The sequence below is a fragment of the Carya illinoinensis genome, chromosome 8 (assembly GCF_018687715.1).
Source record: "Carya illinoinensis cultivar Pawnee chromosome 8, C.illinoinensisPawnee_v1, whole genome shotgun sequence".
NCBI lineage: Eukaryota > Viridiplantae > Streptophyta > Magnoliopsida > Fagales > Juglandaceae > Carya > Carya illinoinensis.
In genome coordinates, this window is record NC_056759.1 from 4021384 (window position 1) to 4043389 (window position 22006).

General features: G+C 37.8%; 1 pseudogene; it reads left to right on the forward strand.

The window, feature by feature from the left end:
- Positions 1–28: 28 nt before the first annotated feature.
- Positions 29–20635, forward strand: LOC122318729 (annotated as a pseudogene).
- The last annotated feature ends 1371 nt before the right edge of the window (positions 20636–22006 follow it).

Here is a 22006-nt window from a genome sequence, read left to right on the forward strand (position 1 = left end):
GATCTGTTTTTCTTACTTCTAGGAAACACCGAGTTGGACATTGACAATGCTTCCAAATGTAACTTTGAAAATGCTGATTGTTGTGGTATTTTACGTTCTCATAATTATTAAATTATTATAGATTTATCTTTTTCATTTTGAGGACAGATAGTATACTAACACTTTTGCTGAATCGTTAGTTCCGAAAATTAGTTTAACTTTATGCTATAAATTGATTATTTCTGATTTGATTGTTGAGATCGATTCTCTTATTGTTGTTAATTGGATTAATAAAGATTGTTCTTCCATTGGAATTACTCTAATATTTGTTATGATGGTTTACATTTCAAGATCCAATTCCCTTTTAATATCAATCATGTCTACAGAGAGAGTAATGTGCTTGCTAACAATCTAGCCAATTACGACGCAATGGAACACACAGTAAGCTTTTATTCTCTTCTTCAACTCCCTAAACATATGATTGTTTTGTTGTATTGAATCAGCCGTCCGTAGGCATGGTCTCAACCGCGGTAGGAAGAGATAGGCAGTTTTAAAAAGCAAACTTGACAAACTAGTTTCTGATGTCACGTGCGCCATGTCCCCTTCCTCTGTTCCCACCACCGTAATGAAGACGAGCTTCGACCACCAGGAGCATTGTCTGTGGTGGGCACAAGAAGATGAACTTTTAGTAGCCATATTGCCACCAATAGATATTTGCTTCTCCTACCGATATACAGGTTTCTGAATATCATTTGCTTTAGTTCAAAATCAGAAATCAGAAGCTGATGATCTTGATCAGGTTTTTGTCTTCTGCATGATCATGAGCTCATGTTGTTGCCTTCTGCATCAATTCACATAAGCATACTGGTAATAGTATCAGTTTGTACTTTGTAGCTAATAAACTCTGTACGTTGCCTCCCCCGTGGATGGGCCCATGCATGCATGCTTTTCTTAATTAATAAACTATGTTGGTTATATAACATAAGAATTAATTAATTAAAACCAAGTGCTTGATATTTTACTTGATTCTAATTCTGATCACTGCTCAAATTCAATTATTCACTAAGATAATTAAAGTCATTTCAAACTCAAACAAAAACAAAAAACTCAAGTACTACTCTACAACTTAGCTGCATTATCGATCCAAGACAACGGCATCAGACCATTCATGGAATAATCTACTAAGCAGCCTTGGCTTGACAATGCGGAGCCAGAAACACCTCCTTTCTTTCCTCTATTTTCTCTTGCAGACCCTCCGTGGTGAGCCATTGATGGCAGCAAAGGAGGTGATACCAGTGGGCGTGGTTCTTGATTTGAACTCCCCGGTGGGAAGAGTGGCAGAGCATTGCATGTCCATGGCACTCTCAGATTTCTACGCTGCCAATTATGATTGTAACACCAGGCTTGCTCTTTTGACCAAGGATTCTGCAAATGATGTCATTGCCGCAGCATCTGCAGGTACGTTGAAAGTTTTCACAACTGCACATACGCACACACATTTAAGCACAGCAGTGAAAAAGAATGATGAAGTTGGGGATATCTCATTATACATGATGAACCAGTTAGTACCTGCAGCTACGAGTAATGTGTTTTCGTTTCCCAAATCGAAAGTAATTCCCCACGGAAACCGTTTTTGACTTTCCTTCAGCTAGCGTCTCGTCTCCTCTTTCTCTCCGGCAAAGTCTTCCCAACCTTCTCTCTCTCTTTTCTTTCCTATTTTCCTCCTATTTTTCTATAAAACCAGAACACCGTCCTTCCAGCGAGCCATCCGTGGGCGAAGCCAGGGGGAGGGAAAAATTTGGAGACAGAAAAAAAAAAAAAACCATTCACGTGGAACAAAGATGCAGGAAAAACAATAGGTTTTTTAAATATGTTATCGGTAACACCCAATACAAGACATGATATTTTGTGGGGTACGAACTACTGATGAAGACAACCAAATTTAGATTTTCTCTCGTCGCATGGTCAAAACGGTGGTAGCAAGAGATCGGCAGTGAGACCTGTTTTAAAAGCAAACTTGACAAACTGGTTTCTGCTGTTCTGCCGGAGGTAACACAGGTGGGAAGGACTGCCACGTGCACCATTCTCCTACCGATATACGTAATACGAATTTCTGAATATCATCTGCTTTTGTTCAAATTCAGAACTGGTTTCAGGTTTTTGCCCTCTGCTTCACGAGCTCATGTTTTTGCCTTCAGCATCAATTCACATTAAGGAATAATTCTAAGCATACTGTAACAATGTCGGCTTGTAACTGAGAAATTAACTCCGTTACCTCCCCATAGATGGACTCATGTTTTTCTTATTACGTGAATGGAGTAATGTTAATGATAGTGATAAAGTTTATTATTGTTGCTCTGTTCTTATACTTATTGAACATCTTCATTAAAACGCTTCACCCTCAAATATATTAACTCCAATACTGAAATACAGCACTGGAATTAATGAAGAATGATGAAGTGCGGGCCATCATAGGACCTCAAAGCTCAGCACAAGCTAGGTTTGTTATTGAACTAGACCGAAAAGCTAAGGTTCCCATCCTTTCCTTCTCAGCCACAAGTACCTCTCTTTCTCCTGTCCGAAACCCCTTTTTCATACGCATAGCCCAAGATGACTCCGCACAAGTGAAAGCCATAGCAGCCATTGTTCAGGCGTATGGTTGGCGGGAAATTGTCCTTATGAAGATACAGAGTATGGAAATGGTTTGATTCCATATTTAATGGACGCTTTTTGTCACGTTGCGTAGGTGATCGAGTAACGGGTTTGTGAACTGGTAAAGCACAAGGATCGTTCTTGCGTAATTTACCTATGGTGATAATTCTATAAAATACTTTGAGGGATCCTAGACCTCCTTAATTAGTATAATTCAAGAAAACCCACAATTCCAAATCAACACAGGGTAGAAGATAATACTCATGAGATAATATTCATTCTTGCCTCAAGCTATATTATTTAAATAGCCGATCAGCCATTACAATTGTATCACATCTCTCCATTAAGGAAAGCAACAACATAAACGTAAATAACTTATTTCAACACAAGGATCAGATCGTTTCATTTGGATAAAAACTCAAAATGGTGATTCTCTGTCAAATCAGCCCATCATATAGTTTCCAACATGACAGACCCATCAATATAGACATCCCAAGCATCTGCTGGAAAAAGATATGGAAGTTCAAAATCCATGATCGCCATAAATTTCTATTGTGGAAAATCCCATGGAATATTCTACCAACCAAAGAAAGATTAAAACGGTTTATCTCCAATATCCCCTCAACAAATTGTCCTATTTGTGAGGGTAGCGAAGAAACTCTTCTTCATCTCTTCATAGAATGTCCCCTCTCTAGAATTTTGTGGAGTCAGAGTAATTGGCCTTTAAAATTTTGCTCCTTGCCTATCAATTCTATGCAGGATTGGTTCCTTTTCATCTTAAACTCAAAGAAAAAACTGGACCTCAATTTTCAAGATGAACAACCATTCCGCTTATTTGCAATCTTGATTATGGATTTCATATGGAGACTCCGGAATGACTTAGTTCACAACAATAAAAGCCTCTCTCCACATATAGCCTTGCAACAACTAAACTACTCATATCAAGAAAATCTACATACTTGGAAAGACAAACATATTTCTTCAGCTCATAAGTCATGGCAAAAACCTCTCCAAAACCAAATTTGTATATCCTTTTGATGCGGCTGTTAGAAATAACTTCTCTGTAGTCTTAGCAGTAAGCAGAAATGCACAAGGAGAGCCTATAGAAATATGGACAGAGGAGAATCTCACCACGATTCCAATAATAGCAAAAGCTTTGGCAGCAAGACTAGCAATCCAAATGGCAGAACATATCAACCACCAACAAATTCTTATGGTAGGAGACTCTCAGTTAGTCATTTTCTCTATCTATAAGGAAGCAGTCATCTAGCAAATAGAGCAAATCTCGGAAGACATATCAAAATCTCTGAAAACTCACAAAGATTGGAGCTTTAAAAAAATTGATAGATCTCAAAATCGATTTGCGCATTTAGTGGAGCAGTAGGCAGCTACAAACTTGAAGTTTGGTAGCATTCCTATAGTTTGTATTTCAACTTGTATTTTGTACATTAATAGTGTGATGGACTCTTCTTATGGTTTGTAATTTCTTTTCCTATATATATATAAATACAAGCTTGCTTAGAAAAAAAAAAAAAAAAAAACTTAGGCCAGAGTTATTGAAAAAGAAAAGACAACAAATCAGTAGAAATTAAATAAGGCAGTTGTCTCCAGATCCTTTCTCCACGTGTGTCCCAATTTATTGAGTCCCTAACAGTTCTTCCTTCCTTAAAAATTTCTTGTCCTCAAGGAAAAAAATATGGAAATCGTATCTCGAAATCAACTAGATTTTCCCATGTGGCATCCGAAGGTGATAAATTCTGCCATGAACAAGAATTTTGGCCACCCCCTGATATTTCTTGATATTTCTAGTTTTCAAAATTGCTCCCCAAAATCACGGCCATCTACTATTGTATTGCTAGGTCCCTTGGCTCCACGTTTTTTCCCTCCCAAACAAATATCATCCATAACTCATTAAATTCCCAAATAATTGGACCCAATTTCTTGAGCCATGAAGTTCTAAAAATAGCATCACATCCCTCCACCTATAAGAGGAAAAAATCCACTTGGAATTCTATTTTTTGAACCGAGATTGGCGTGCCGTCACAGATTCCTTCGCTTGTCATTTTATTTCCATTTGCCACTTGCATTGAAAATTCTCATTTTTTTCGTGGGATTGAGTCCTAATTTTTCAGCCACTTTTGAATTCAAAAAGTTATGCATACTCCCCGAATCAACCAATATTGCAACAATTGATTCTCCTATTTTTCCAAATAGACGCATAGTTTCTGGAGTTGAAGTTTCCAAAATAGCATGAAAACTAATTTTAGGAATTTCCTCATTTTCTTCCTTTTCTACATGCTTTTCTTTCAATGGCTCCTCCCAAGAAGGAAAAATCCCTCCGCAGGACTTAATTTTTTGATGACAGGATTTTGCACTTGAGTTAATGAAGTTGAGGGCAAGGGAGGCTGCCCAACTGTCACGGGGGCCTTCCTTGGTTTCATGTAGCCTCCCTTCCTTTGATAATGCATTCTTGACTCATAGAGCCTTGCAAGACCAATAGCCGCGGATCATGACGTTGGATTACAAGCTTGTATGTCCACTTGTAAACCCTCCTTCAATCCACTCACAAAGCAACCTACTTGTTGTTCCTCTGTCAGATTTCCCACCCGATTCAATAAATGATTGAACTCCCTTTGATAATCTCGAACACTTCCATTTTGTTTGAGCTTCGTGAGATTGACAAAAAAATTTTGGTATCGCAAAGGCCTGTATCGCAAGTGTAACTCATATTTAAATATCTCCCAATTCACGCACTCCCTCTAATTTTTGAACCATTGATACTACAATTGAACATCCTCATCCAAATGATACCCTGCCATGGGAAATTTTTCTTCATTCTCCATTTGTTGTAACTCAAAGAGTTGCTCAACCCCACAAATCCACTCCGTTGGATCTTCCATGCCATCATAGCGTGGAAAGTCCAACTTGGTAAGTTTTGATGTTGTGAAGCCTCCACTCATAGATCCCCTTCCCTTGCCGCGGGAAAAAGAACTCCCCTCTCTGTCATGTCTTCCACCCGGCCTTTCCTCCATTTATTTAGTTAACATGGCAAATATGTTCTCCATGTGTTTCATGAGATGCTTCTCACTAGCCTTCATTGCTTGTAGTAACTCATGTTGACCCACAGGTAACGAGCCAAGTTCACCCTCCAAATGATCTAAGCAGTGCTTGGACATGTTTGGCTCTGAGACCAAATTGTCACATTGCGTAGATGATCGAGTAACGGGTTTGTGAATTGGTAAAGTGCAAGGATCGTTCTTGCGTAATTTACCTATGGTGATAATTCTATAGGATACTTTGAGGGATCCTAGGCCTCTTTAATTGTTTTAATTCGAGATAAATCACGACTCCAAATCAACACAAGGTAGAAGATAATTCTCATGAGATAATATTCATTCTTGCCTCAAGCTATATATATATATATTTAAGAAAAGGACAGTACTCTAATTTTATTCTCAAGCTATATTTAAATAGCTGAACAGCCATTACAATAGTATCACATCTCTCAATTAAGGAAAGCAACAACATATATTTAAATAACTTAGGCTAGAGTTATTGAAAAGGAAAAACAACAAATTAGTAGAAATTAAATAAGACAAGACAGCTGGCCAAATTCTCTAAATCCTTTCTCCACGTGTGTCCCAATTTATTGAGTCCCTAACACTTTTCTAGAGATTGACACTCGGGTGCTTTACTGAAGTGTAATTCCTCCATCTTCCAATAATAGTGAAATCGCCAAGGAGATAAATTAAAGGGCACGACTCAGCAAAGCCCCTATCCGAATTATTTAAGATCTACTTACATGAGAGCGGGGTGGGAGGGGAGGTTGGCGTGGGGGTGGGTGGGGAGTTGTAGGACATTTCCAAATCCACCAGGCTATATGAAATAAAGCCACAGGCGAATAGCTCTAGCACATATCCAATTGTGTACAAATATATCTCAACAGGAAGCAGGAATGTAATATCAGGTGCATCTTTAAGATCATACTCACTCAACAAACTTTAGTTGGGAAAAACATACAGTATTGGAACATATAGACAAAATCCTTTACACAGACACAGAGCCAATTCAAGGCATTGGCTTTAAACAATATCTTTTTTTCTGTCATGACGCAGAACCTCCTCAAACATACCCCTGGGAGTAAACCGGCCCATAATTGAACCGGGGATGTTAATTTGAGTCTACGGCTCATCACAAGCCTGCTGACCACTAGCTGCACCCTAATGCTGGCTTTATAGCATATCTATACCTCAGTTTTCAATGAAAACCTTTTAGTTTTCTCAACAATCTTTGTTTTGTTTATTTTTATAGGTTAGTTTTCTCAACATTCATTTGCAAGCCTCTTGTCAAGGCAAACCACAAATTGAACACCTGACAAGTAGGGCCACCACGTACACAATGGTGTTCCTAGTAGAACCCCCAACAACTTAGGTTGATCTCAGCTTTTGAACCAAATTTCAAAAGTCAAGACGTCCCTTTCCATTTCCATTCATGAGTTTCATACGTGTCCATGCCCCTTTGTTGCACCACATCAGTCATATATCTCTCCATTCTTTAAAACTTGAAATGCACAACTCTTTACGCATGGCCAAATGGCCAATATCGCACGATCCCAACCATAAACTTGGTTCAACTACGCAGATTGGTCTCAAATGAGAACTCAATCAATGTAGTCGAAAAGAATCTCGATCCTACTAAACAAAGCAAGAACAAGCTAGTCACTGACGAGTGCAAAACAGAAAAGTACATATGTTAGAAGATTCTAAAGAATGAGAGAAAGAGATTGATATTAATGTTACTAAAGGAACTTTTACTTATTAAAAAAAATAATGTTACTGAAGGAAGTCACACTCTATATAACGACCCTCGGCCAGGAATTTTCTTTTGAGCACATCACTGAAAATAATTGAATCTAGTTGATACTCGTTGAAGAAATGAGATTACTGAAGTTAATTCAATTCAAAGTAAAAAGGTTGCATAGATAAACAATACATAATTGATAATCTTTTAAGAAATGCAATGATCTTTTTTTTTTTTTGGGGGGGGCACTGGATATCTGAGAACAAAATCTCGACTAATCCTAAGATGTTGTAACACCCCATTTCCTATAGCTATGAGGGTAGAGAGTTTATTTATGAGTGTTTATGAGAAAACACTCATAAACACTCATAAATAGAGAGTTTATTTATGAGTGTTTGTAATTTTGTACAAACATATTGAAAATATTCAGTTTCTGTTTCAGTGGATGTAGGCAAGTTGCCGAACCACTTAAATATTATTTCTCTATCGTCTTGTGTGATTTTTGGACAGGCCAGAGGCGCAACACTTGGTATCAGAGCTTTGGTTTCGTGCTGTCTAGAAAAATCAAGTTGCTCAAAATCAACTTTTGACCACACAATTATGTTCTTCGCATCAATACGAATTCGTTGCCGCAAACGGCATCAAAAACAGATGTCAGAAGAGCCCGTACGCGCCCATAGAAGTCGGAGAGTGTACAAACGCGCCTCAGTCGCACCAGAGGAAGAAGACAAGTGGGCAACACGCGCCCCACTCGTGGCTGGAGTAAGAAGATGCGTGAGGGACACGCGTCCACACGCCCTCACACGCACCTGGGGTTGAAGATGCGTGATAGGCACGCGTCCCCACACGCCCTAGGAGCACTCGGCGTGTGTAAGCCACACGCCTCAGACGCTCTGCTGCAGCACGTGTATGACACGCGCCAGATGATCTGGACTGTCCATTTTCAGATTGATTTTGGGATAGATCTAAGCCATTTGAAGTCCGATTTCAACGATCAAATAGTACTTTCCAACTATTTATATCATTCCGAACTCATCTATATGGTGGAAATGTTGAGATTCGCTATCGGTACTTTCGATCTGAACTGTTCAAAGTTGTAGATCATTTTGGGCTTGGTCTACGCCAGTTGGAGTCCAATTGTGACGTTCAAATAGTACTGACAAACTATTTAGATCATTCTGGACTCATCTGTACGGTGAGAATGTTGAGATTTGCTATTGGTACTTTCAATCTGAACCGTCCATAGTCGCAAATCATTTTGGGCTAGATCTACGCTAGTTGGAGATCAATTGCGATAATCAAATAGTGCTGACAAACTATTTGGATCATTCTAGACTCATCGGTACAGTGTGAATATTGAGATTCGCCATCGGTACCTTTGATTTGAATTGTTCAAAGTTACAGATCATTTTGGGCTTGATCTACGACAGTTGGAGTTCAATTGCGATGATCAAATAATGCTGACAAAATATTTGGATCATTCTGAACTCATCTGTACGATGAGAATGTTGAGATTCGCCATCGGTACTAATGACCTGGACCGTTCATACTTCAGATTAGTTTTGAGCTTGATCGCAGGTAGTTGGAGTCGTGACGGATTCATTTGTTTTGGGCTTGATCTTAGCCAGTTGGAGTCATGATAGACTCATTTGTTTAGGACTTGATCGCAGCCAGCTGGAATCGTGATGGACTCATTTGTTTTGGACTTAATCTCAGCCAGTTGGAGTAGTGCCAGATTCATTAGTTTTGAGCTTGATGTTAGCCAGTTGGAGTCCAATGTTGCCGGACTCAATTCGTTTGGGCTTGATTTAAGCCAATTGGGATTGTGAAATTTGAGGAGCAAACTTCAAATCATTGGATGATGCTAATTAATTTGTTATATCAGCAGGTTTTGGCAGTCATACAATTCATGGAGCATAATGTTATTAAGAGGAAAACCACAACGGATCTCATTGTAACTTTCTTTAAAAAGCCAGTTGCAAATAACAAAGTGCAAATGAAGAAATAGTTCAACTTCAGAAAAGGCAGAAGGTACTATTGTTGCCCAATAGTATTTGGCGTTGTGGTCAAAAGTTGGGAGGTAATGAGAATGACTATGAGTAATTATGCAAAGAAGTCAAAGTTGAAGGTGCGGATAAGAGATCTTATCCTAGATGAGAAGGTGCGCATAAGAAATTCTGGCAAGATCTCGAGTTTGTTGGTCCTGAATGTTGATAATCAGGACAAAAGCTTGGATTAGTCAAAGTCCATGAATAAGGGCAGAGGCAAGTCAAGATCTGGATAACAGATGACTCGCTAGGAATTGTGGCCACAAAAGACTGCTAAAATCAAGAGAAAACTGAGAATGATGCCATGAATATGGTGGCTGAAGAAATATATGACGTCGTATTTCTTGCAGTGCATAATGCTGTTAAAGACAGCTTGAAGACAACAGTCATTCAGTAGTATTTTCTCAAAAAGGAGTGGAAGGTCACGAATGATTCATTAGTCTTGACTCGTGGTAATGGTCGTGTAAATTAGATGAAGAAGTTAAAGGAACTCAGTTTTACTTTTCCTCATCTAAATCTGAAAAAATCTCCCTAGACCACGACATGAAGCAAAGGTGTAAGAGATGGAAATGGAACGTCAGATGTTCCAGGGATATCTACACCTAAAGTTAATGATTGAATGACTGCCAAGATGATCAGACCTCCATGATGGTTACTACCTTAAACTACATCCTGCTGAATAAAGGTAGTGAATTACGGCATGAAGAAAAATCTTGCAAGAATGGAGATTATGCAAGTCAAAGTTAGTAGAGACTGCACATAAGATGGGCACATCGACTGAAGACAGGATATGTTAGTAGCAGGATGATGAGTCAGTCGCCCAGGTCAGAGATGGAGACCTCAGCAACAGGTTCTCTGATATGTGTCAAGGTCTGTGCGAGACTATTAATTCCCAGTGCAGTGGGAGATGTGTTGCCCTATATAGATGTGTTGATTAAGGGCACTATACGTGATAAACTAAAGTTATGCATCACTTTAGTTAATCTTCTAATTTGAAGACATGAGCTGTAGAATTGTAAAGATGATAAGGGATCATGCTGGAGATAGAGGCTAGCATGTTGAGAACCAGTCTCCAAGTTGGAGATTGGTGTGATTGTAGGATTATGGAGCCTGGTTTTGAAAGCTGTAAAGGCACCAGGCAGCTTGTTCGCTCGGCTGTGACTCGAGCGAAGCTCAGTTTATTTAAGGTGTACATGAGTGACTATGGACTCGAGCAAAAGAAGAATTCTAGAGAGTTGAGATTGTGCAATAAAGCACTTGTAAATCTCCTCTAAAGAAAATCCCTTGCAAGCTCTGTGGATGTAGACGATGCTGATGCATTTGAAAATGCATTTGGAGAGGCATCTGGACATCTATTTGAAGACGTACCTGCAGATGCATTTGATAGCGAAAATCTCTCAGGGCTAACAAGCATTCCAATGAAAGAGTGCAATCATTTAAATGATGCAACCGTTTGTAGCATCCTAGTATGGCACACTTGGGGGGAGGGGGTGATTGTTGGAAACCCCCCAAGTGTAAAATGCCATTTGAACTTGCAGCCACCCACCCATCCACCAAAAGTCTCTGACAGCAAATATTGACCAAAGCTACTGTACCGAAAGAAGCCTCCTCTTGGTCAAAAAGTGTGGGAGTTTTGTCCTCCACGGCTTCTCCTATAAAAAGAGGTCAGTTGCTGAAGATTCAAATCATCCTCACTGCGGTGAGAGATCAAGACTAAGGGTTGAGGGTGAAATTTGGGTTCTGGGAAAATCTAGAACAGGGGGTCATTTGAGAGATAGAGAGCTTGTTTATGAGTGTTTGTAATTTTGTATAAACATATTGAAAATATTGAGTTTCCACTTCAGTAGACGTATGTAAGTTGCCAAATCACTTAAGGCATTGGCTTTAAAGCATATCTCTTTTTCTGTCATGACGTAGAACCTCCTTAAACATACCCCTGGGAGTAAATCGGCCCATAATTGATAATCTTTTAAGAAATGCAATGATCTTTTTTTATTTTTTTTGGGCACTGGATATCTGAGAACAAAATCTCGACTAATCCTGAGATGTTGTAACACCCCATTTCCTATAGCTATGAGTGTCACGTGCTTACCATAAAATATACATAAGACTATTTTCTCACGTACAAGATGTATAATCAATCTTAACAGTATAAGCTTCCTAACCATTAAGTTATTAACATCAATAGTGCTAACTAATAAGAGCTATTAAATCCCATCAAAAATAGAAACGTCTTAGTAACTTTCGAGCAAGCCAGGAGCATCCTAGCCGATCTTATCCTATAAATATTTCTAAACTATATTTTTTAAATCTGCAGAATTGTTTGGCCTGGTTCTGATACCAAATCGTAACACCCCCTTCCTAAGGGTTAGGATTGTCACGTAATTTTCATAAAATATAACCCGGTAAAAGATTTCATAATTTAATAAATCAATTAAATAAAAAATCCAAGGCTTGGAATTAAATCCACCTGCTTCATCTGAGCCTGGCTTGTTAGCTCGTACTGATATCATTAAATACATGGGTGGTTAAAAACACGAAATAAAAATTAAATAAGTTGAAGACTCAATAAGAAACTCATTACAATGTAAACATATTAAATGTAGGAATTTTCCATAAAAATATTCATGCTGAAAGCTTAAAGTCATGCTTGATCATACTGATGCTTATGCTATGCATGACTAATTTATCTTAATTAAATTATTTTTCATTATCTTTTTTATAAAAATCAGCAATCTCTCTTCTCAAAACATTAGTTTTTGACATTGAAAAAAATTTATAAAGAAGTTTTGTGATAAGAAAATCCCAAAAAGTGATAGATCTGGAAGACAGAGTTAAGCCAAGCCTTTGCCTTACCCTTCAAAGAAAAAGGAAATAAGCATAGGTGAACTGACTCTTCAGTGAAGTTATGGAACCTATAGGTAGCACAAATCTAAAAAAAACCCTTTACATGTACGTAAGAATCTTCTCTCTCAAAAACATGAAAAGTAGGAAGTAGTTGAATTATTTGGAATCTCAACTAAAAGTGTGCTGCAATAGTTGCAGGTAACACTATACATGATGAAGGGTTGGTGGTAATGGGTAAAACCACTCCTTAAGAGTTTTAGTATCTTCAAAGTTTTCCCTCATTGTAGACAAAGAATCATAATCTAGACTAATGAGGCGATGTGTATGATCGTCACGTATCCACGTTTTCATACACTAGACAATATTGCAATGTTTTTTTTCTAAGTTTTAGAATTTTTTTCATTTTTTTTTATATTAAAGAAACTAACTACAACTAGTAGAAAAATAAATTTGGTCAATATTCAATGTGTTTTCTTGACCAAGTCCCCAACAACGGTACCAAAAACTTATTGTAAAATTTTAATTGTACTCGCAAGTACACCAACCGTACCAAAGTATAGTTTTAGCAAAAACGAGGTCAAACTCAAAGTGGACTTGTAAAAACATAGGAAACAAATTAATTATATACCAAATCAATTCTAATCTAGTTCAAAAGATGAGTTGTAAAATAAAACAAGAAATTATGTACTAAACAATCAATTAACCAAAGCAATAAATAATTAATTTAATAAATTAATTACAATAAAATGAACTAAAATAAATTTTAAAGATGCAAACTAATCTAAACAACGAATAAACTATCAATAGAGAATGAACTAAGATTTTGGAATCCACCTCATTAATTCATAATAATATATATTTATGAAAATTGATTCTTCCCGAACATCTACATGATAATCTAGAAATCAATCTTGTTATCATCAAAATTTGTATCGTCGAAACCCTTTTTTATGAAAATATCTAAAGTATGTTCTTCTTCGTTAGAAAATATAAAATCAAATCATCACTTGTATATGTTAAAACAAATAACAAAAGATATAAGATTTTATTTTTTATAAAATTATAAATCAAGCTTTGAATTGATTAAGATTATTTTAAATAATTAGAAAAATATGATTGAACTCATATCAAAAACTTTATCTTTTTCAATTAATATGAAGAAAAAATAATTTATTGTTAAACACATAAATAAGTAACAAAAAAAATAAATTTCATAAATAATTCTAATAATCGTCAGTGAGGTTTCATCCTCAACCTTACTTGAATATTTAATCAGACATATTCATAAAAATAAATTCTAAAATTTTAACGTAAATAAACATCAAGGTAATATTTAAAAGAAACTAAATATATATATATATATATATATTAAACTCCTATGTAAACATAACTGTATTTTTCTTCAATCCGTACGAGACGCTGCGCCGCTGAGTCGTTTTCTTTCTTTTACTGATTTCACACCGTTTGGCGTGCCCTCTCTCATGCCGTGTATACATCTTTCTCTTTACGTTTCATGCTTGCCTTTTTTTTTTTTTTTTTAATCGATATTTGACTAGTTCCCGTTTCTTTTTGTTCTGCGTATTAATTCACTTCTCGGTTCTTTTCTTTTTTTTATTTGCATTCCGTTCTTCCGTTGCAAACTTTGTTTTCTATTAGGCTTCTTTTACAATGGGGCCAACTAAATAAGTCCAATTGCATGAATACTTTGCGCGTCTGGTCCAACACCTCATCATCATATTAATTTTGTAATATAATTCTTCAGCACTTTAATTTCAGATCAGTAGCAAGCCTTCGCTCGGTCGACAATGGCGGACCAGAAACACACCCTCTCTTTCGTCGCCTTTCTTTTGCTCATGAACCTCCATGGCGAGCACTCGATGGCAAAGGAGGTGGTACCAGTGGGCATTGTTCTTGATTTGAACTCCGCGGTGGGAAGAGTTGCAGAGCATTGCATGTCCATGGCACTCTTTGATTTTTACGCTGTCAATGATGATTATAACACTAGGCTCGCTCTTTTGACTATGGATTCTAGGAATGATGTTGTACCTCCGGCCTGTCCAAAAATTACATAAAATAATTTTTAAGTGGTTCAGCAAATTGCCTACATCCACTAGAGCCTCTTTTATAGAATTTGTACGAGATTTACAAATAAATCTACAAAATTATATCTCTCTCACGTCTCTCTTTCTCTTTCTTTTCTCTTCTCTCCACTGCCTGCTCTGCAAATCAGAACTCTCCTATTTATAGGAGAAGTTCTCCTCAACAAATTGCTAGCTGATTTCGGTGCAACAATTTGCTGCTAAAAATATGGGAGGCACCTAATAAAAACAAAGTATCGAACGGTGCATGTGCGTTCGGTGCAGCAGGCCACTTGAGTGGCTTTCAACAATCACCCCCTCCACCCAAGTGTGTCATACCATGCTGCTCAGATCTGATAATGGAGGTGAGTACATTTCAGACCCCTTCATGGAAGTATGCCGGAGAGAGGAAATTGTCAGACACTTCATAGTATGAGGTACACCACAGCAGAACGGTGTGGCAGAACGAATGAATCGTACTTTATTAGAGAAAGTGCGACGTATGTTGCTGAATGCTGGACTCAGTAAGAAATTTTAGGCTGAAGCTGTGACATATGTCTGCCACCTCATCAACCGACTACCCGCAGCTGCCAATGACAGAAAGACACCCATTAAAATGTGGAGAGGTAAGCATGTTACTGATTATGACTTTTTACACATTTTTTGATGTCCTGCTTACTATCATGCTAAAAAAAAGTAAGCTTAATCCTAGAGTCAAGAAAGTAAAATTCTTGGACTTTAGTACTGGTCTAAAAGGGTATAGACTCTGGTGTATAGAGTCCAAAAAGGTAATCATCAGTAGGGATGTTATATTCAACGAATCTGAAATGCTTAAGTCACATAAGCATAAAGATTCCAGTGAAGGCAGCAGTGATGGCGAAACATCAGATGATTTGCAGAGTGTGAAATTTATTACTTCAAAGAAGTTAGGAAAGCATGGACAAGATGAGGTTGATAATTCAGTCACAGTACCTCCAAGTCAACCCGAATCAATAGCAACCAACAGACCGAGGCAAGAGAAACGTGTACCGACACGTTATGCAGACTATGTGACATATGCATTACCAGCTGAAGGGGTGAGATCCCAACCACTTACATAGAAGCCGTACAATCCAGTGAACAAGTTGAATGGACAAAGGCGATGAATGAAGAGATGCAGTCTCTTCACCAGAACCAGACTTGGGAGCTTGTGCCGCTTCCAAAAGGAAAGAAGATAATTGGCTGTAAGTGGATCTTCAATCAGAAAGATGATCAAGCTGCTAAAAATGGAGTATGATACAAAGCTAGGTTGGTAGCCAAGGGCTACGCTCAGACAGAGGGAATTGACTACAGTGAAGTATTCTCTCCTGTTGTGAAGCATTCATCCATTCGAATATTGCTAGTTTTGGTTGTACAATATGATCTTGAGTTAGCACAGCTTGATGTAAAAACAGCTTTCTTACATGGTGATCTGGAAAAGGAGATTTATTTGTCTCAACCAGAAAGATTCAAAGAAGTTGGCAAAGAAAATTGGGTATGCAGTCTGAAGAAGTCTCTCTATGGCTTGAAGCAGTCACCTCGGCAATGGTATAAGCGGTTTGACCGCTTTATGATGGATCTGAAATACACTCGTTGCCAATACGATCATTGTGTATATTTCAGAAAACTTGCAGATGGATCTTTCATTTATTTGCTTTTATATATAAATGATATGTTAATTGCATGTAAAAACAAGGGAGAGATAGATCGCTTAAAAACTCAGTTAAGTAATGAGTTTGAAATGAAAGATCTAGGAGAAGCACGAAGAATACTGGGGATGGAGATCAGCAGAGATAGGATGAAAGATACAATTCACCTTACTCAGAAGCAGTATCTGAAGAGAATACTGCAACGCTTCAACATCAACTCGAAGACAAAGCCGGTGAGTACTCCTATGACCCCATATTTTAAGATCAGTGCATTGTAGTCTCCTAAAATCGATGAAGAGCGGGACTACATAAGGAATGTCCCATATGCAAGTGTTGTTGGAAGCTTAATGTATGCCATGGTGTGTACATGACCTGATATCTCCCAAGCCGTTAGCTTAGTTAGTTGCTATATGCATAATCCTGGAAAGGTTCAATGACATGCGGCTAAGTGGATTCTAGGGTATATTGCTGGGACCGTAGATGTTGGTTTGAAGTTCGAGAAGAGTGAAGATAGTCTAGTAACTGGATATGTTGACTCAGACTATGCAGGTGATCTTGACAAATGCAGATCGACAACTGGATATGTGTTCATTATGGCTGGAGGACCAGTTAGTTGGCGATCAACTCTGCAGTCGACAATTACACTATCATCAACTGAGGCTGAATACATGGCTGTAACAGAAGCCGTGAAAGAAGCAATTTGGTTACAAGGATTGGTAACAGATTTGGGCTTTGAGCAGCAAGAGGTTATCGTTTACTGTGACAGTCAAATTGCAATCCATTTGGCCAAGAATCAGGTTTATCATTCTCGAACAAAACATATAGATGTCCGATTTCACTTTATACGTGAAATATTAGAAGAATATAACATCAAATTTTAGAATATTGGCACTAAAGATAATCCAGCAGATATGTTGATGAAAGTCGTCACAGGGATCAAGTTTCAACACTGTATGGACTTGATCAGTATTGTACACTACTGAGCACCGTCGGGTGCATTGGAGCATATTCGATAACAGAAATCTCTCATTTCAAAGAAAGAGGTGCATTCATTTGAAGAATGCATCAATTTGCAAGAAGCATGGTATGGCACATTTGGGTGGAGTGGGTGATTGTTGAAAGCCACCCAAGTGGCCTGCTGCACCGAACGCACATGCACCGTTTGGTGCTTTGATTTCGTTATTCCACCAAACTTCAAGGACGCCCCCATTAGAATTTACTCCTAGTCGAACTAAAACATAACTTTTAGAATACCATCTGGTTTAGTTCAATTTCAGAATTGGTCTTAGCTTTGTGCCATCTCTACCAACAATTCTTAGTGATCAACACGGTAAAGATTAATATCCTCGTTGCTGTTGTACTTATTGAACATCTTCAGCGAAATTTTCCATCTTCTAATTAATCAACTATTTACTGAAATCCAGCACTGGATTTAATGAAGAATGAAGAAGTGCACGCCATCATAGGACCTCAAAGCTCAGCACAAGCTAACTTCGTTATTGAACTTGGACAAAAAGCTCAGGTTCCCATCATTTCCTTCTCAGCCACAAGCCCCTCTCTTTCGCCTGCTCAAAACCCCTTTTTCATACGCACGGTGCAAGATGATTCTGCTGAGGTGAAGCCATAGCAGCCATTGTTAAGGCCTACGGTTGGCGGGAAATTGTCCTTATTTATGAAGACACAGATTATGGAAATGATTTAATTCCATACCTGATGGATGCTTTTGAAGAGATTGAAACTCGAATGCCTTACAGAAGTGCAATTCCTCCATTTTCCAATAATAGTGAAATCGCTAAGGAGATTAAAAAGTTGAATGAAACTAATGCTAGGATATTCCTTGTGCACATGACGGCCTCACTTAGCTCGAAGCTCTTTGCACTTGCAAATAATGCAGGAATGATGAGGGAAGGGTATGCATGGATTATCACGGAAGGGTTATCAGCTTTGTTCGATCCTTTGAGCCCAAAGGTGAAGGAATCAATGCAAGGTGTGGTGGGATTGCGACCATACATACCCAGATCAAAACAGTTGGAAGACTTCAAAAGAAGATGGAAAAGAAATTTAACCTCAAGCAAGCCAAACGTTAGGATTACTGGATTAAACATCTTTGGATTATGGGCATATGATACAGCTTGGGCTTTGGCTATGGCAGTAGAGAAGGCTAGCATAATGCATTTTGGATTCATAAAGAAAAATGATAGCAAAAGTAACGTGGATCTTGCAGCTCTAGGCATTTCTGAAACGGGTCAAACACTTCTTGATACGATTCTAACTACTGAGTTTCAAGACCTGAGCGAGAAATTTCATTAGATTAAAGGACAGTTGGAACCTACAGCCTTTGAAATACTCAATGTGATTAGAAAAACAGAGAGAATTATCGGATACTGGACCAGACAAATGGGACGTTCACAAGAATTGGATGACACTGGAGAAGTAGCATACTCAATTTCAAAGGTCGGACTCAAGCAACCAATCTGGCCAGGAGACACAACATACCAGCCTGCAAAATTGAGGATTGGGGTTCCAGTGAGAAAAAGTTTTGATGATTTTCTGAAATTGGAATGGGATCCTCATACTGATAAGCCTATCATATCAGGGTTCTCCCATGATGTGTTTCTTGCCGTACTCAAGGCATTACCATTCCCCCTTTCTTATGAGTTTATTCCCTTCATGAATAAAGATAGGCAGAGTGCTGGAACATTCGATGAACTTACTTACCAAATCAAACTTCAGGTGATTTTTTGGCCTAAGTATTTGTGTTAACTTGTAAAAACTTATTTTTTTTTTTAAGCATTGAAAGCAATATACTCCCTTTCCTCACATGAACGGTGGGGATATCATCGTCATGTGAGAGGGAGAATATTTCTCCCAAGTTTATGATTATGAACTCGTTAAAGCACTTCAACAAAGTTTTTGTTGCTTTTCTTTTCAATCTCATGGATTAATAACCTTTCATATTTTTCCCTAAATGCAGAAGTATGATGCTGTGGTGGGAGATACAACAATTGTTGCTAATCGCTCCTTATATGTTGATTTCACTTTGCCTTACTCAGAATCAGGCGTGTCAATGGTGGTTCTGGTGAAAGATGAAGAAAAGAACAGCTTTTGGATTTTCATAAAGCCACTAAGCTTGGATCTGTGGTTAACAACAGGTGCAGCATTTGTCGTTACAGGTTTGGTGATTTGGGTTCTTGAACATCGAATAAATAGTGAGTTCAGAGGTCCCCCAGATCAACAACTTGGCATGATTTTTTAGTTCTCCTTCTCAACACTGGTGTTTACTCACAGTAAATATCCTTCAACCCCATAAAAATATTTCCTTTCCAAAAAAAAAAATGTTTAACAAAATTGATTGTGTATATTGACATCATTATAATGGATCTAGGGGAGAGAATGGTAAGCAACTGGTCACGATTTGTGATGATCATTTGGTTTTTCGTGGTGCTCATCCTCACACAAAGTTATACTGCAAGTTTGGCCTCAATGTTGACAGTACAGAGATTGCAGCCTACGTTTGTTGATGTAAAAGAGATAAAAAGTAACGGTTATTTTGTTGGATATCAAAATAATACGTTTGTAAAAGGACTTCTAATAAAACAGTTGAATTTCAATGAGTCCAAGTTGAAGCCTTACAGCACCCCTGAGAAGTATCACGAGGCACTGTTAAAAGGAATCAACAATGGTGGGGTTGCAGCTATTTTTGATGAAATTCCCTACATCAAGCTCTTCCTTTCAAAGTATTGCTCCAAGTACACTATGGTTGGACCGACCTACAAAACCGATGGATTTGGCTTTGTGAGTCTCTTTCTCGCTCTCTCTGCCTCTCCCCTTTTTATTTATATTTGAACTTATAGCATAGATTTCAAAACTATTACTTATTTTGTATAAATTCCACCTCAAACTACAAAAACCAACAATTTGGTATCTCAAATTATTGACTTTCTTCAATTTATCTTTGCTTTTTTTTTTTCTAATTCTAAAATGCTGTAGGATTACTCATGTGTTTCTTTAGGGCTTCCCACAAGGATCTTCTTTAGTCCCACACATTTCAAGGGCAATCCTTAATGTGACTCAAGACACAGACAAATTTGGAGCAATTGAGCAGAAGTACTTCTCAAGTAGTGGAAGAACTGGTTCTTGTGAGGATATAAGTGCCTCAATGTCTTCAAATAGCCCTAGCCTCGGCCTTGACAGCTTTGGAGGCCTCTTCATCATCACCGGAGTTGTGTCCTTGTTCTCACTATCTGTTTTTGTGTTGAAGTTCCTTCGCACACATTGGCCTACTTTGAGTACCACACATCCTAAAAGCTCCTTTTCGTCCAAGTTGATTGAATTGGCCAAGTATTTTGACCAGAAAGAAGATCCCTCTTCACATCCCAATATTCAAAGACATACATCTAGGGTACATGCTGTATCAAGTCCTGACGTAATAGAATTTCCTCATAATATGGAGAACCGCTCCAGGAATTTCGACGTTGTAAGCGACAGGGATTTAAGTCCTTCTACAAGTTTTCCTTCTCGGCTTAGTGATATTACATCTTCGCATGAGGACGTACCAAATTAAACATAGGTTTTGTTTTTTTTTTTTGTTTTTTGCTTTTAATGTAAAGATATGAAATAAGAAACGTAAAGAGACGAAGTTCTTCCCCAAAGATTGTTTTGTAACTTTGAAAAATGTATTCCTTTATTTATTTTCGATTTTGTTAACTCAGTCACACTTGTAACATAATACATTTTTTAAGATATATAAAATTTCTTTTAAAATGCTATATCATAACGTAATTATCTCCAAATTTAATATAAGCCTCAATTTATTGATCGTTTGCCTAGATCCTTTGGACTAGATGGTATAAGTCCTAATTTCCACCCCGAAGAATCAGGTTCGAACCCACCCTGTATAGAAAAAATATTTCTTGATGGTTCAATGCAAAATAATTCTATTGTCTTGAAAGACACGGTTACAGTTAGTTGCAGGAGGTTATTATAGTTTTTTTTTTTTTTTTTTTCACTCCCATTCGGGTTCAATATTTTAGATTTTTGGCCTCTGTTTTCCTTATTTTTCAGATTTCGTGTGTTCGCTTCGACCTTCTCTTTAGCTCCTAATCCATTTTCTACCTCTCTTTTTTAATTGGACTAATAAAGATTGTTCTCCCATTGGATCGAATTACTCTAATATTTGTTATGATATTTTACATTTCAAGATCCAATTCCCTTTTAATATCAATCATGTTTACAGAGAAAGTAATGTGCTTGCTAACAATCTAGCCAATTACAATGCAACGGAACACACAGTAAGCTTTTATTCTCTTCTTCGACTTCCTAAACATATGATTGTTTCGTTGTATTGAATCGGTCGTCCGTAGGCATGGTCTCAACGATGGTAGCAAGAGTTTTCCGTTTTTTGAAAAGCAAACTTGACAAACTAGTTTCTGGTGTCACGTGCGCCATGCATGTCCCCTTCCTCTGTTCCCACCACCGTAATGAAGATGAGCTTCGACCAACAGGAGCATTGTCTGTGGTGGGCAAAAGAAGATGAACTTTTAGTAGCCATATTGCCACCAATAGATATTTGCTTCTCCTACCGATCTACAGGTTTCTGAATATCATCTGCTTTAGTTCAAAATCAGAAATCAGAAACTGATGATTTTGATCAGGTTTTTGTCTTCTGCATGATCATGAGCTCATGTTCTTGCCTTCTGCATCAATTCACATAAGCATACTGGTAACAGTATCAATTTGTATCTTTCTTAGTCGCGCACTAATATGTGTACCAACACTGATTTATTCATACTTAAAATTTAAATTAACATTGTTTTCAATAAAATCTACTTTTTGATCAATCACATCACATTGGTGTACAAACTAGTGCACAATCGTGCTTGCAACTATACTTTTCCCTTTCTTAAACTCTGTAAGTTGCCTCCCCCATAGATGG